General features: G+C 36.2%; 1 pseudogene across 1 annotated transcript in view; it reads right to left on the bottom strand.

The window, feature by feature from the left end:
• Positions 1-17,256, bottom strand: part of LOC308351990 (large ribosomal subunit protein uL4-like) — a 536,185-nt pseudogene that overhangs the window by 382,780 nt on the left and 136,149 nt on the right. The window lies entirely within an intron of this gene.

Raw genomic sequence — 17,256 nt, 5'->3', positions numbered from 1 at the left:
TTTCTACTACTGACTGATGTCCAAGTGTTCTGTTATTAATGATTTTTACTATGGCATACTCTGGTGAAGATTTTCAAGGTTATCAGGGATTGTAGTTGGATCTCAGTCCAATTGAGATCATTGAGCTAGTAACCATTATGCTTTTACTGTGCTGATTTAATCGCTTAACAGACTGCTTTGTCAGTTCCTTATCTTAATGAGGTCACCAAGCAAAGCTGCATTTAAATAATGATGTCTTCGGTTAGCATTATACATACATATACACATACTATATATGGATATATCTATGGTCACTCAGTGTCTCCATGTGGATGTCTAATGGGCATCTTAAATTTAAAATGTCCAGTTCTGAATTTGTGAACCTCTCAGACTCCACGTCTACAATCGTCAGTCCCACTATCTTCGGTCATACCAGTTCATAGGAATGCTATCCTTAACAGGTAAGGCCAAAATCCTTGGAGTCTTCATTTACTTTTTTTTTTAATACCCCAATATATCAGTAAGTCATGTTTGCTCTGCCTTCAAAATATACCAGAATCTCACTGTTTTCAACATATAATTTCCTCCCCTATCACCGTGGTCCTAAATCATTGTCAGCTAACCTCAGTTATTAAAATAATCTCTTATTTGTCTATGATTCTCAACACAGCAACCTAAGTGATCTTTAACATATGTCAGAATATGACATTCTTTTGCTAAAAGCCCACCAACACCTTCACATTTTATTCAAAAGCTAGATATTTCAACTTTCTGACTCCACTTTCTGTTATTTTCTACTTTGCTCACACCTCCAAGTGGGTTTCCTCGGTTTTCCACCTCAATGCATATTCCTGCGTCAGGGATTTGATCTCTGGTTTAGAATTCTCTTCCCCAAATACTGGCATGGCTTGCTTTCTCACTTTTCTAGTCTTTCTCCGGTGTTCCCTTTTCAATAGGCCTTCCCTGTCCAAAATTTTGCAGCCTGCTTCACCATCATCACTTTCTTTCCACTTATTTATTGCTGTCCTAGTATGTAATTACCTTAATTTGTTTGAAATACTTCCCGTCACTAAAATTTAAGCTCCATGAGGACAAATATATTTGTTCGTTTGTTGTATCCATAACATGTGCAGTGGTACCCAACACATAGTTGGTGTTCAATAAATAATTGTTAAATGGATATTTAAATAAAGGGCCAGTTCATAAAGCATCTAGAACCGAGTATCTAGTCCTAAATGGGTACAGGTGACTCTTAATGGAGGCAGGCAGACAGAATTGCAGATGGTGAAACACCTTTTACAAAAGCACTCTGAGCTATACTTCCTTGTCACAGTTGATTTTTTTCCCCAGTTGATAATTTTAATAGGTCTTTAAAATTTTCAACTAGAAGACTATGTTTGTACTAAAGTAGTATCTACTGTTCTTGAGTTTGAAGGTTATTTTCTTTCACAAACTAGAATCAAGATGAATATAAATGAAGAAAAGTATAGGCACGAAACCAGATCCTCTTTTTATTAAGAAAATCCTTGAGGCCCAATACCATAGTCCTTGCCAAAACTCCATTTTCTTGTTTCCCTTTTGTTTCTAGTTAAAGAAGCAGTGCATGCTCAGTGCAGTTAAAATAATTCACAGAAAATATATACCTAAGACTTTTTTGTGGTGTAGAGAATATGTTAGGTGTTATTTTGTAACTACTTTTTAAAAAATGCTCAAATATAGCATTCAGAAATGTCATTATTTTAACAAATAACAGTTAAGCAAACCATATATTTTAATGAATATTTAAATGCAATAATGAAATAATATATATTACACATATTAATTATATGTACATTTACTACACTTTAACATTTCCCATTCTACCAGTTTGTCCCTTTCCTCTGAGGTGATTGGTAGAATTCATTTTTGGAGGAAATCTCCACCTGGTTGTGTAGAAGGCAATGAAACTGAGAAAGGGTTATAAGAGGACATCTTGTAACAGGATGCATCTAATATAGATAACATTCAACTAGGCACCACATTAAGCTCCTTATATTTGTTCATTTATTACTAATTACAACATTGTATGGCAGACTTTTTACTCCTCCCCCACCCTTTTTTTGACAAGGAAATCAAGGCATAAAAATATGCCTAAGGTCAAACATGATTAGGAAGTGGTGGAGCCAGAATTTGAATCCAAGGAATTTAACCTAGGAGTTCATTTTCTGAACCCTCTAGACTTGTCTCATAGGGTTGTCTGTAGAATTAAATAAGATAATTTATGTAAGAAGTTTAGTATATTTCCTGGAAGGATAGCATTATTTAATTTAGAAGCTATTGTAATTATAAACCCTGGAGTTTATTTCTTCCTCTCCTTTCATGGGAAACTTTAATGAGAAACTTCTAAAAGCCATATTATATAAAACTTAAAATCACTATTTAGTAAAAGCTTATCCAACTACCAACAATCTGGTGAAGAGATCCTCTATTATAAATATAATTGATTTCAACATGTGGGCAAAGTGGGCCACCTTTTATACACAGTTGATAGACTTAAGTCGTGTGATTTATGTTTCTCAAGTAGGTTTGCTAAAGCATTGTCTACCCACATAGCATACCATAATAATGTTCTATCTTCTCTAGTTTGCATTATGACTCAGTGAATTAAAATCTTGATATGCAGGTCATTTCTTCTAGGTTAAAAATGATACTGAATTAATCCATGCCTGATACTGAAAGAATTCTTTGTTGTTATATGAATGACAAATAGCATCTGAAAAAATCCTTAGGTCTCTTCCCTGTTACTGTTGTTGTTGTTGTTGGTTTTTTTTTTTTAAGTCTTAAAAGGCAACAGCCTATGTACTTTATAACAACATTTTCCTGTGTGTTTCTTATCAGCTAATGCTACACAAGATTTTTAGACTCCATATTAATTCAACCTACATGAAGATACTTTGCAAACTTCATTCGTTTTAAAGTGTTCAGAGAGTAATTTATCCTTCCCAGTTATCTAGTGTACTTAAACATCTTAAGATACAAAGCAGCTTTGTTAGAATTCTATAAATTGTTTAAATCCTATAATTCTTATAAGGGTTTTGTCTGATATTCCCTCATGATTACTTGTAGCAGTGGTGTGGTGGTAAATGAATGTTTAACAACCAGCTTTCTGGGAGGAAGAATCTTGATGTGTAGCATTTGCCAATTTCTGTTATTGGCAGATTAATGCTGCCCCCCCCCCCCAAAGTAGTTCACTTCCTAATGCCTGGAACCTGAGATTGTGTTAAGTTAATGGCAAAGGAGAAGTAAGGTTGCCGATGAAATTAACGTTCCTAATTAACTGACCTTAAAATAGGGACATTATCTTAGATTTTACAAGGCTCTGTAATCAGAAGAGTCCTTCAAAGTGGAAGAGAGGTAGAAGAAAAGTCACAAGGAGGTGTGACTGCAAAATAATGATCAAAGAAATGAAATATTGCTGGCTTTAAAGATGGAGAAAGGGGCCATGAGCCAAGAAATGTGGGAGGCCTCTAGAATCAGGAAAATCTTTGGGAATGGATCTTATTTCTTAGAATTCCAGAAAGAAATTCAGCCCAATCAGACCTATAACTGAATTCTTTTTTTTTTTTAAAGATTTATTTATTTTAGAGAGAGAGTGAATAAGCAAGTGGGGGGAGGGGGAGAAAAAGAGAATCCCCAGCAGACTCCCTGCTTAGTGCAGGGCCCAAAGCAGGGCTCAGTCCCAGGACATGAGATCATGACCTGAGCCAAAACCAAGAGTCAGATACTTAAATGACTGAGCCATGCAGGCACCCCGTTGACCTGTGACAGACTTCTAACCTACATAAATAACGTTGTTTTAAATCACTGAATTCTTGGTAATTTTGTAACAGCAACAGAAAACTAATACACCTGCCATGGCAGGGTTTAAAGGCACCGTGGTGATGTGATTGATCACAGGTTGGGTAAAGTTGAGGACATTCATCTCTTAGGAACTGATGTGAACTGGTTCCAGCATACCACTGTGTGGACTCAAATAAAAGTTTTGTTCATTTTCTTCTTTTATTTTGTAATAGAATAAAAAAATAGATAAAAAGTGAGTAATAGAAAATCTTATACTATCGTTAAACTGTTTCCTAGTACTTACTTTTTTTCTTGCTTTTTAGGACCTAAGGCAGCTGGAAGGTAGGAAGTGAGCAATTAGAGAGGGGAAAGAATATGAGACAGGGTCACCACATTGAACAACTCCTGAGAGGGCTTTTTCATATGGACTATGGTACAAATGACATGCCATGGAGTTGAGCAAAATTAAGCCTCCAAAATGGCTTTAGATTTTTATACGAATGCAAAAACTGCTATTCTTTGATCACATGTTTCTTTTAAATTTAAGTTCTTTTAAACTAGTGAATAGAAACTAAAGTTTTTTTTAATTAAAAATTCAGACCCATTCAAATAAAATATTTTGTCTTGTTTTTTTAAGATTTTATTTATTTATTTGAGAAAGAAAGCAGGAGAAGTGGAGGGTCAGGAGGAGAAGCAGACTCCCTGCTGAGCAGGGAGTCCGATGTGGGACTGGATCGTGGGATTTCAGGATCACCACCCAAGCTGAAGGCAGTCGCTTAACCAACCAAGCCATCCAGGGGCCCCTCAAATAAATAAAATCTTCTAAAAAAATTCAGAATCATGTAGGAAAAAGAACATGAGGTTTGGAATATATGTAACTTGATTTTAGTTTTGTCTACCTCAAAAAACCAAAAAGAAATACAAGAGATCAAAACATTGTAACAGAAATGAAGAATGCCTTTGATGGGCTCTATATAGACTGGATGTGGCTGAGAAGAAGTCTCTGGGCAAGAGAATATATCAGAATCCTTGAAAACTGAAAAAAAAAAAAAATGAGCAGAGGCTCATGAGCAGAGGGGGAAAAAAAAAGGAACAGACTACCCAAGGACTGTGGGACAATTATAAAAGGTGTAACATACATGTAATGGAAATGTAAGAAGGAGAAGAAAGAAAGGGACAGAGGAATATTTGAAATAATAATGACTGAGAATTTGCTAAAATTAATATCAAAGCAGATTACAGATCTGATCCAGGAAGCTCAAGAACACCTGGCAGATAAATTCAAAACAAAACAAAATGAAAAACTGCACGGGCATATTATTTTCAAATTATAGAAAATCAACTTTAAAAAATCCTGAAAGAAGCCAGAGAAACAAACAAATATGTTAAGAAAAGAGAGAAAAAAAAACACAACAAAACAAAAAGCAGAAAAAGAGTAGAAGACAAATATAGGAACAAAGAACAAGGGCAACAAATAGAAAACAATGACAAATACATAATATATATTCCAACTATATCAATAATCACCTTAAATGATAATGATCTAAATATACCAATTGAAAGAGATGTTAGAGTGGATCAAAAAACAAGACCCAGCAATACGTTGTTTATAGGAAACTCACTTAAATAGAAAGACAAATAAAAAGTAAATGGATAGAGAAAAGTACACCATGCTAACACTAATCTGAAGAAAGCAGAAGTAGTTGTAATAATTTCAAACAGTGTAGATATCAAGCAAAGAAGATTAGGGATAAAGAGGGTGTTACATAATGATAATGGGGTCAATTCTACAAGAAGACATAGTAATTCTTAATGTGTATGTACCTAATAATAGAGTGTCAAACTATGTGAGGCAAAATGTGATAGAACTGCAAGGAGAAATAAGATGAATCCATCATCGTAGTAGGAGACATCAACACCCCTCAGTTCCTACTTGAGGAACACAACTTATCAAAACTCACAGGGAAGAAATAGACAATTTTAGTAGGACTATATCTATAAAAGAAATTGAGTCAACTATGACCAACTGTCAAAAACAGAAAGCATCAGACCCAGTTGTTCAATGGCAGATTTCACCAAACATTTAGGGAAGATACACCAATTCTCTACTCTCTTTGGAAGTCCTAGCTAAAGACAAGCATATTGTCTTATGACAGTTAAAGGGAAGACAAAGTATACCAATTGGGAAGGAAGAAATAAATTGTCCTTGCTCATAGATGATATGATCACCTATGTAGAAAATATAAAAGAATTCACCAAAAAGTTTGGAACTAATAAGTGACTATAGTAAGGTTGCAGGATACAGGGTTAATATACAAAAGTCAATCATTTGGGCCACCTGGCTGGCTCAGTTGGAAGAGCATGCAACTCTGAATTTTGGGGTTCTTAGTGTCAGCCCCATGTTGGGGCTAAAAAAATAAACTGGAAAAAAAGTATTAAAAAATGTCAATCATTTTCCTGTATGCCAGCAATAAAAAATGGAATTTGAAATTAAAAATAATACCATTTATATCAGCATCCAAAATAAGAGAAATATTTAGATATAAACCTAACAATATGTGTGTGTGTGTGTGTGTGAAAGAGAGAGAGAGAGAGAGAGAGAGATCTATATGAGAAAAACTATAAACTCTGATGAAAGAAAAAAAAAAAACCCTAAATAAATGGAGAGATATTCCATGTTCAGAGATAGGAAAACTTAGTATTTTCAAAATGTCAGTTGTTCCCCGCTTGATTTATAGATTCAATGAAATTCCGATATAAAATCTTGGTAGGTTATCTTGTTGATATCAACAAAATGATTCTGAATTTTATATGGAGAGACAAAGGATTCAGAAAAACCAAGATGATACTGAAGGAGAAAAAGTTGGAAGACTGACAGTACCCAATTTCTAGACCTACTATAAAGCTATAGTAATCAAGATGTGGTGTTACTGGCAAAAGAATACACAAATAGATGATTGGAACAGGATAGAAATCATCTCCCACCAAATGGCTCAGGCAGTTTGGAAAACTGTTGGCTTTCTAACAAAACTAAACATTCTCCTGGTATTTACTTAAAGGAGTTGAAAACTTGTGCTCACACAAAAACTGAACATGATCTTTATAGCAGCTTTATATATATTTGCCAAAACTTGGAAGCAGCCGAGTTGTCCTTTAGTAGGTGAGTGGATAAATAAACTGTTACGTTTAGGCAGTTGAATATTATTCAGCACTAAAAATAAAGGAACTATCAAGCCATGAAAAGAATGGGGGAGGGCCTTAAATACATATTACTAAGTGAAAGAAGTCAATATGGAAAGACTATATATACGGTATGATTCTGACTATGTGGCCTTCTAGAAAAATCAAAACTATGGAGACAGTAAAAAGTTCAGTGGCTGCCAGGGGTTGGGGGTGATGGCAGTGGTGAGGAAGTGATGAATAAGTGGAACACAGGATTTTTAAGGCACTGAAAATACTCTGCATAATACTATAATGATGGATACATGTCATTATACATTTGTGCAGTCCCATAGAAAGAACAACACCAGGGTGAACCATAATGTAAACTGTGGACTTTGGATGATTGGGATGAGTCAGTGTAGGTTTCTCCGTTGTTAACAATGTAACACTGTGGTCAGGGATGTTGATAGTGGAGGAGTTTATGCTTGTGTAGGGACAGGGTGCATTTAGGAAATCTCTGAATCTTCCTCTTAATTTTGCTGCGAACCTAAAACTGCTCTATTTGAGAGAGTGAGAGAGAGAGAGAGAAGAAAGGAAGGTTAAAAAAAATCCACAATGTGATTTTCAGCCTGGATTCTTTCCCCCCTTGGACCTCTCATAATACATGGCCATAGGTTTAATATTTATGATGGCTACCAAAACCCTATGTGTCAACCTACTTCCCCATTTCACACATCTTGAGTGCAACACTGAGGTTTTCTGTGTATCCATAAGAACAGCATCTATGTTTATTTTGCTCATCATTGTATCCTCAAGGCCTTTATGTATCTCTACTTAATAGGCCCACAAATATTCATTGATTGAGTATATAGAACATAATGTGATTGCCAAAGCTTTTGATTTGTAGACATTTTCTCTGTGAGTGTATAACTTAATTTGTGGATGGTAGTTGAATTTTGAATGAATGTTTGGAAGCAAAAGCTCAAGTGCTTATAGGTTATTAAAATGAAAAGAAAATGCATTAAAAATTTTTTTATATGACCCTGAAGGTATCACATATAAAACAGCAATGAAATAATGATTGAAAAACACTAATTACTGACAGTTGTTTACTTGTAGACACCTTATATGACATTTCTAGATGGAAGCTATTAATTTGAATTACTCTAGAAAAATAATGTATATAGGCATTTGTAGTTTATCATTATAATATGGTGATATGCCCCCTTTTTTACTAGAATCCCACAGTGCCTAACAGTCATGAATAAATTTATAGACTTGTTTTTCATATTGAAGGAAAATGACTATGAGCATTAAATGTCCTCTTCTTTTCGTTTCCTTACTCCAGGCATATAAAACAAAAGACCTATTGGATAATGAGAGTAAATTACTCCATGGAGGAGCAGAACTAGATGACTATTATCAATTTTTATGTCAATAAACAAACAAAAAGATCATATTACTGGCCAATATTGGGGCAAAAATAATTTTAGTTTTAGTTTTGAACTTCACTTATCAAATAAATATAATTTTTGAATTCCAGAAATTGTTGGCAGGAGAAAAAATGAGTATGGTATTTGCAGGCATGTAAACATGTGGACCTGATTACGGATCATAAACAATTGCAAAAATTACAGCACTATTTATTTATTAGAGTGCAGTGAGATTTAGTTCACTGAAAAGAAAACAGAAAGACATTTTAGCTAATTTGTAGTGTTTCTTAAGAGCACAAACCTAGTAAAATATTGTGTTAGGAAAGAAATGCTTAGAAAGCAAAGTACATGGAGAAATATTGAATAATCAGACTTGCTAAGGATAAAAAAAATAAAGCTTCAGGAATTAGGGGGACTAATTTTGCTTTTCCTTCTATTAATGGATAGTGAGAGGAGAACAGAGGCTCATGTTTACATATGCAAGACTATTTGCTTGGGCTGCCTCATTTTTTATCCTCCCATCAGTCCTATTGGCCTGCTTTATTTTACTTACTTTCATATAGGAAAAATGAAGTTCAGAGAGGCTGGTTGAATAAGTGAATTTAAAGTTACACTACTAGTTTATAGGAACAGATGTTTGAATCCAAATCTACATACCTGCAAAGTCTATTTTCTTTCTACTATACCATACCTCTTCTCTGGTAAGAATCTCTCTATTTCCAGCTATGCTTGTCAGGGTAGCACATGAAAAGCGTCAGTAATTTTGAGTCCTAAAGCCATTTGCAAAATGATCTGGCTTTACAAAACTGCAAACCTGGTGGGAGTGGCTCAATCTTGCCTTTACTGTAACTTGCTCTTTTCATTGCCTTTGGGCTATTTTTATTCCTATTTTAACAGATGAAGAAATGAGTATTGCAGTTAAGTAAATTACCTGTGGTTACATAGACACAAATTGCTGAAATGGGATTTGAAACCAGGCAGGGTAACTCCAGAGTGCATATACTTAACCACTGTGCAAAAATGTCAGGCCTCATGGAGGAGGAAATATAATCCTTCTTCCTTGCTACAGGTTTCATTATCTTCTGGTGATTTATACTGTTTGTGGAGAAGTAGCTAGGGGTAAGTGTATGAGTAGCAGAGGAGGACAGAGGGAAGGGAACTCAAATTATTTAATTATTATATAATTATCTTTAATTATTGATTGTTTTATGGTTTATATCTGCTCTTGGTATATGTTGTGGGAAACAGGAATACAAAAGGTATATTTGGACAGTGATAAATAGGGATATCAGGTATAAGGTGTATAGCATAAGGTATGTAAGCTGATAGTAAGAGATAAGACTGAAATTGTTGAGGACAGATCAAGAGAGGAAGGCAACACAAGATTGAATTTTGCATGGTACTTGGAGAGGTACATTTTTTTCAAGGTTTACTTATTTATTTGAGAGAGAGAGAGAAGGAGCTTACACAAGTGGTGGTAGGGCCAAAGGAAAGAGAGAGAAAGAGAATCTCCAAGCAGACTCCCTACTGAGTGGGGAGCCTGATGTGGGGCTCAATCCTAGCACCCTGAGATCATGAACTGAGCCGAAATAGATAGAAGTTACCCTTAAGAGATTGATCTGGTGTAGGTGGTATATGGTGAGTTGGAAAGAAAAGACATTGTAATTAGGAAGTCCAACTGGAAAGCTATTTGAAAAATAATATAGACTACATGTATCTATTAGGGGAATATTGTTAAAACAGATAAATCTCCTGTATTAGTTAGGCTGCCATAACAAAATACCATAGATTGGGTGGCTTAAACAACAGAAATTTATTTTCTCACAGTTCTGAAGGCTGGAAATCCAAGATTAAGGTGCCTAAGATGGTTCGGTTTCTGGTGAGAACACTTATCTAAGCTTATAGCCTTCTTTCTATGTCATCACATGACAGAGAGAGTGAGAAAGAGCACTCAGATTGTCTGTTTTTATGAGGGTATTAGTGTCATCATGAAGGTACCACCCTTATGACCTCATCCAAACCTACTTACTTCCCAAAGGCCCCATCTTAAATGCCATTACATCGGTGTGTAGGGTTTTAACATTTGAGGGAACATACATATTCAGTGCATAACATCCCAGACCTTCATGGCTTAACACAATAGAATTTAGTAAGGCCCAACACAGGCATTCGTCGACAGAAGATTTTAATATGTTTCACATTCCAGGACATTTCTGTGTGTGATTCTGTCCTTTTATAGCACCTTGGAGAAATCTGCATTTATTTGGCGTACGGGTAAAGAGAATGAGGATCATACATGGGAAGTTTTATAGGACATGCCTGGAGGAGGCTTATATTACTTCTGTCACACTCCTTATACAGTAACTCTTTCAAATATCAATAGCTAATTCCAAGGGAGAAGGACTGGACAGTGTACTTTAGCTGCGTCAGTCAAACTGGGTTAGGTTTTGCTATTGTAAAAAGCAACACCAAAAACTTAATTAACTTCACTAACAAAAGTTTATTCTTCACTCATAGATCATTTCAAAACAGGTCAGTGAGGAAGCTCTGCTTTTCAAAGTCACTCTGCACCCTAAGCTAATGAGGACATTATTTCTTAGGCTATTCTTCTGATCACTAAAAATTTGACTCATCCCCCTTCTCTCAAGCAGACGTGGTCACCTCCTAATTTGTATCTAGATACAGAATTAACCTCAAACTTGAGATTGATTTCTGGATGATACATAACAGTTTCTACATCAGGGAATACTGTGTGGTAATTTCTAAATTAAGTCTGGATATTGCTCATCTTTTTTTTTTTAGTAATTTTTTTATTTTTTTATAAACATATAATGTATTATTAGCCCCAGGGGTACAGGTCTGTGAATCACCAGATTTACACACTTCATAGCACTCACCATAACACATACCCTCCCCAATGTTCATAACCCCACCCCCCTCAGTTTGTTTTGTGACATTAAGAGTCTCTTATGGTTTGTTGCCCTCCTGATCCCATCTTGTTCCATTTATTCTTTTCCTACCCCTCAAACCCCACACGTTGCATCTCCACTTCCTCATATCAGGGAGATCATATGATAGTTGTCTTTCTCAGATTGACTTATTTCTCTAAGCATGATACCCTCTAGTTCCATCCACGTTGTCGCAAATGGCAAGATTTCATTTCTTTTGATGGCCGCATAGTATTCCATTGTGTATATATACCACATCTTCTTTGGATATAGCTCATCGTGATTCAGGGAAACTTGAAGGGGGCACCTGACTGTCTCAGTTGAAAGAGGATGTGACTTTTGATCTTGAGGCCTTGAGTTTGAACCCCATATTGGGTGTAGAGATTACTTACATAAATAAATAAATAAATAAATAAATAAGACTTATAAAAAACTTATAAAAAGTTTTTATAAAACTTATAAAAAATAGATTTGAGAACTACAAGACAAACTATGTATAACCCACATACTCAATATATAGTGGTAGACGAGGCACAAATTAACCACAATAAACATTCCCATTCAGAGGAAGAGTGGGAACACGCAGTAGTCTCTGGTCCATTAACATACTGAAATCTCTCTATGTTATGAGGGTCCCCAAATCTAAGGATAAAGAATGTTCCCTGATTGGGTCAGTTCTCTTTTCCGGGAGGTGCTGCACTGTCCATTATTCTCTATGACTCCCAGGCCTTACTTTTTGAAGATTCTTCACATCCATTATTCCTCTTAGTCTCACCTAAAGTGAACATTGTAGAATATGTCCTCCTTAGAGACTGAGTAGTTTTTGTTCAATCTGCTTCCTGTCCAAGGAAGGTTGGAGGCCAAGGGTCATGCTAAGTCTTAAACAGTCCTAGACATTTCTAGTTTAGACTTGTGTTTTTTTTTAAAGAAAAAGATTCTTGTAAACTTAATAGGCATTTGATCCGATTCATTACTTTTATGTACCAGTGGCACACCCATAGTTCTTTTCTAGACATATGTAGGTTTACTATGTCTATTTACTATGTCTTTTCTTTTTCATCCCCATCTGCTCTCTGTCTTTCTGTTTCTCTCACTTTCATCATTCTCTCTTGGTATCTCAGCTTGCTTGGAGTGCCTTGGGTTTATCAGACTTCAGTGGCAGAACACACAGTTGATTTATTTTCCCTGGGTCATTTTGACTGATTGAAAACATATGATGGGTATCAGCTCAATTTATTCACAAACCTTAACTCTGATCTTTGCTAGAAGGCTGAGTTTTACTTTGTCGTTCTTGCTCAAAGATCTCCGTTTTATCTTTAACTCTTTGGGTTTGAGGAGTTACCTCTTCCAACGCTGTAAATCACCAAATTCAGGCTTATTACCTGCATGTTACCAGCCAGTTCTTTTTAGGACCTTCTCATTTTCTTGTAAAGCCTCATGGAATGCAGGCAACACCAATTAAAACATGCTACTAAACTTCTCTTTCTAACCTTTCCCTTATGGCCTCAAGCCCATTAGTTATATAATCTTCCATCTGAGTTATTGCAGGTGGCAGATCTATCAAATGCTTTGCCATAGCAGTAGTATTGGAAAATCATATTTTCACCCCCTGAAAAGAGTTTCCTCACAGTTTCCTGTTGTCTGAATACAATGCCACATTTGGTTTTGTTGACTGGTAAGTACTAATTTAGCATTTTTTCAGGATAGGCCAGATATAGAATAAAAATCTCTTTAATCTCAGTGACTTACTAAACCAAATTTATTTTCCTTTCATTCTACATTCCTGGTGTGGGTTTGACAAGAGGTTCTGTTCATAATAGACACTACAGAGTCAGGGCTAGTAGAGGTTTCATCTAAAAACCACTTTCTTCCAAAAATCGTAGGGTGTCCAAGCCATTCTGGTTTGTCTAGCTCTTTCCCAGATTTAGCTCTGAAAACCCAGCTTCCTAAGAACTCCCATTAATTCCTGTTAAGTGAGATCAATTTGCCTGAGACTGTTCTGATCTTAAATCTGGAAGTCCTATGCCCCTCAGTTCTGGGAAAATTGGGGTGGTTGGTCACCCCATGCAATCATTGCAGCACTGGGAAGGAAATGTTGCTGTTAAGGCAACAACCCTGTTAAGGCTCAATAACCACACCTGTCACCTTTCCTTCCTCTCATTGGCCAATGCAAGCCAGATGTCATTGTCTAAAATCAAAGTGGACAAAGAAGCACAACGTAACATGTGTATGTAAGGCAGAAATTTTTAGTGAACAGCACAAAGAACTACCACACCAGCTCTGTACTCAGTAAGAAGACAAAATGGTTTGATAAGCAGGTGGTTAGACCACAGCATATAAAAGAAATTGTGGTAACTTATGTCACTAAAACTTATGAAAAGTTGCACAAATAAAAGCAATATAAAAGTGGTAAAAACGGATGTTTAGAGAGTGATCTAGAAAATAAATCAGATCTAGAAGATAACAAGATCTGCTTTTGAACTAGAAATTTGAACTTGGTTTTAGCTATTATATGTACATGTGCGTATGATGGTGGATATAATACGTGTAGAATTTTAAGATCAGTTACACTCTGAGGGTGAAATCTTGGAGAAATTACAGGCAATGAATACAAATCAGCCCCCTATACAGATTACTCTTTCTGAGTTCAACAAATGTGAAAATGAACTTTAAGTATTTCCAAGTCTATTAATTACTAGAGCTTAGGTTCAGAATAGTAGTCAATCGTTTATTCATGTATTAGTTTACTCAACAAATATTTATTGAGGGACAAATAGTGATAGGGACTAAGAATGTAGACATATAACTGCCTTCTTACTGGGAGAGATAGGTAAGCAGGTACATATGTTATAGATTGTGATAATTATTGTGGGAAATAAACAAGATGATAAGATGGAGAACTAAAAGGGCCAAGAAGAGGTAGGAAGCATTTTGAATCAGGACATAAAGAAAGTTCTCTGTGAGGAAGGATTTCATATAGCTGAAACCTGAAGGGTAGGCAAAAGTTGGCCGACGGGAGAGCTGCTGGAATAGCTCTATAGCCACAAGTGTTAATAAGTGCAAAAGCATGAGCCTTGAAAGTAGAGCCACATGAAGCCTATATGGCTAGAGTGTGGTCATTGGAAAACTGGTACCAAAAAACGTGGGAGAGGAGGTAGGAGCCAGGCTAGAGTAAGGAGACTGGACTTTATTCTGACAACACAAAGATTTTTATTCAGTAAGTGATATGATCTGTTTTTGTTTGTTTGTTTACAAAGAACAGTCTGATTTCTGTTTGAATAGTGACTGGAAGAGGCAAGAGAAAGGCAAGGAGATAACTGGGAGCCACTTTTAACAATCTTGATGAGATGAAATTATCTTTGGATTCAGGTGGTGGCAGTGGGGATTGAGAGAAGAGGATGGATTTTAGATATAATGTGGAATGAGCAGCAAAAGGACTTGATGGATGTAAGGGGGGAAAGAAAGAGAAGGATTAAGACTGACTCCTTAGTTTTCAGCGAGAGCAACTGAACAAGAGGATGTACCCTTTACCAACCTATGAATAAATTAGAAAGAAACAAGATCTGTGGGAAAAATCAAGATTTCTGATTGGATTGAGAGTTTGATATATTTGTTGGATATCCAAGTGGGTTAGTAAGCATTTGGGTATGTGGGTCTGGAGACCTGGAGAGAAGGTGTTTATGAGTTGTCAGCATATTAATGGTATATAAAGGTAAGGTAGTGGTTAAGAATGTGTAGGGAGAGCATGCAGATGCAGAAGAGAAAAAGATCCTGGACAGATCTGGAAGGACTCCAACATTTAGAGATTTTATAGAGAAAAAGGAACAGGAAAGGAGACTGAGAAGATGAGCTCAAATAGTCTAGTGTAATAGGCAGCAAATGAAGAGACTGTTTCAAGAAGGCAGCGTGGTGGTGAATTGTGCCATTGCTGCTGAAAAGTTCAATAAGAAAAGGACAGAAAATAGCCACCACATTTGGTAACATGCAGATTGCCACGTGAGCAATCTCTATGGGATAGATTGAGAAATGAGTGGAAAATGAGGAAATGGAGACAGTGAGTATAGATAAAGATCTCCAGACATAAATTAATCATATTAAATATAAACAGCTGTATCATAATTAAGTGGCAACTTAATATACTAAATGGAAAATTTACCAGTTTGTAATTATATTACTTATCTCTAGATGGAAATTAATTAACAGAAGGTGATAGTGAGCATAGAAACTACAAAGAGGAGACCACAGTCCAGAAATCGAGTAGTTAATCCAACAGGCTCAAAGGGAGAGTGACCGTGAACTTGGAGGGAAGAACTGTTTTCATGATCACAGAGTTGACTCAATGAAGAGTAAGGAGAATTATTCAGACTTCATTATTGTGTAAGCGAAAATCTTCTCAAGACTATGTTTCTTCACTTTTTCTTACCTTCTCACTAATAATTCATTGTCTCCAAATGACCAGAAGGGAAAGAGAAACAGAGAGGAGTTTTGATGTAAGGCTACAGATGGAAGGATTTATTTTGGAGGTAAGAGGTTTTTGTTTCCTTCCTAAGAGTCAAGTAGAGAATACAGTATGTAATTGGACACAGCAAAATATGTAGTAAGTAACCAAGTGTGGAACTTCTCTACAATGGTGTTATTAGACAGTTCAGGCTGCCATAAGAGAGTATCACAGACTGGGTGATTGAAACAGAGAAATTTATTTTCTTGCAGTTCTGGAGGCTAGAAACCCAAGATGAAGTTGCTGGCAAATTCAGTTTCTGGTGAGAATTCTTTTCCTGATTTGCAGACTGCCAGTGTCTCCCTTTGTCATTACATGACCTTTTTCTGTGCATGTATTTTTAGAGAGATCTGTGATGTGTCCTTCTCTTCTTACAAGGGCACCAGTCCTGTTAGATCAGGACCCCACTCTTATGATCTTATTGAACCTTAATTACCTCCTGAAAGGCCCAATCTCCAACTGTAGTCACTGCAGGGGTTCAAGGTTCAAAATGTGAATTTGGTGGGGGGGCATGATTCAGTCCCTAACAGATGGTTTTACTCTTCTTTTTTTTTTAATTTTTAATTTTTAAAAAGATTTTATTTATTTATTTATCATAGAGAGAGCACAAGCAGGCAGAGTAGCAGGCAGAGGCAGAGAGAGAAGCAGGCTCCCCACTGGACAAGGAGCCTGATGCGGGACTTGATCCCAGGACCCTGGGATCATGACCTGAGCCAAAGGCAGGGGCCCAACCGACTGAGCCACCCAGGCGTCCCGGTTTTACTCTTCTCCCTTTTTTTTTTTTTTTAAGATTTTATTTATTTATTTGACAGACAGAGATCACAAGTAGGCAGAGAGGCAGGCAGAGAGAGGAGGAAGCAGGCTCCTGCTGAACAGAGAGCCCGATGCGGGGCTTGATCCCAGGACCCTGGGATCATGACTTGAGCTGAAGGCAGAGGTTTTAACTCCCTGAACCACCCAGGTACCCCCCGGTTTTACTCTTCTTAATAAAAGAGGGTGCATTCCCTTTGACTTTAGTTAGTGAGAAATGTGTACTCATTTATTATAGTTTGATTATATTCTCAAGCAAGACATGGCAGGATGGTAGTGGGACTTTGTATAAATACCTGGGATTAAACAGGGTTGGGAAACGGAGTAATTTGTATTGCTTATTTTATTTTTTAGTAATAGTATAATAAGAATAATGAATACCAAATACCATAGAAGATACACTGTTGAATTTGTATATAACTCTAAATAAAATCATTTAAAATTTTAAATGAAAACTCGAGTTTGTTTTCTGAGCATATAATTTTTAATATCAGGATGTTTTCCCTCTTAGAATAGCCATATGCAATTACAGATCAAAACAAATTTTTTTTAAGGATTTTATTTATTTATTTGACAGACAGAAATCACAAGTAGGCAGAGAGGCAGG

Source organism: Martes martes (assembly GCF_963455335.1).
Source record: "Martes martes genome assembly, chromosome: 11".
In the NCBI taxonomy this organism is placed as follows: domain Eukaryota; kingdom Metazoa; phylum Chordata; class Mammalia; order Carnivora; family Mustelidae; genus Martes; species Martes martes.
Note: the sequence above shows the minus strand (reverse complement) of the source record. Positions and strands in the feature narration are given on the sequence as shown.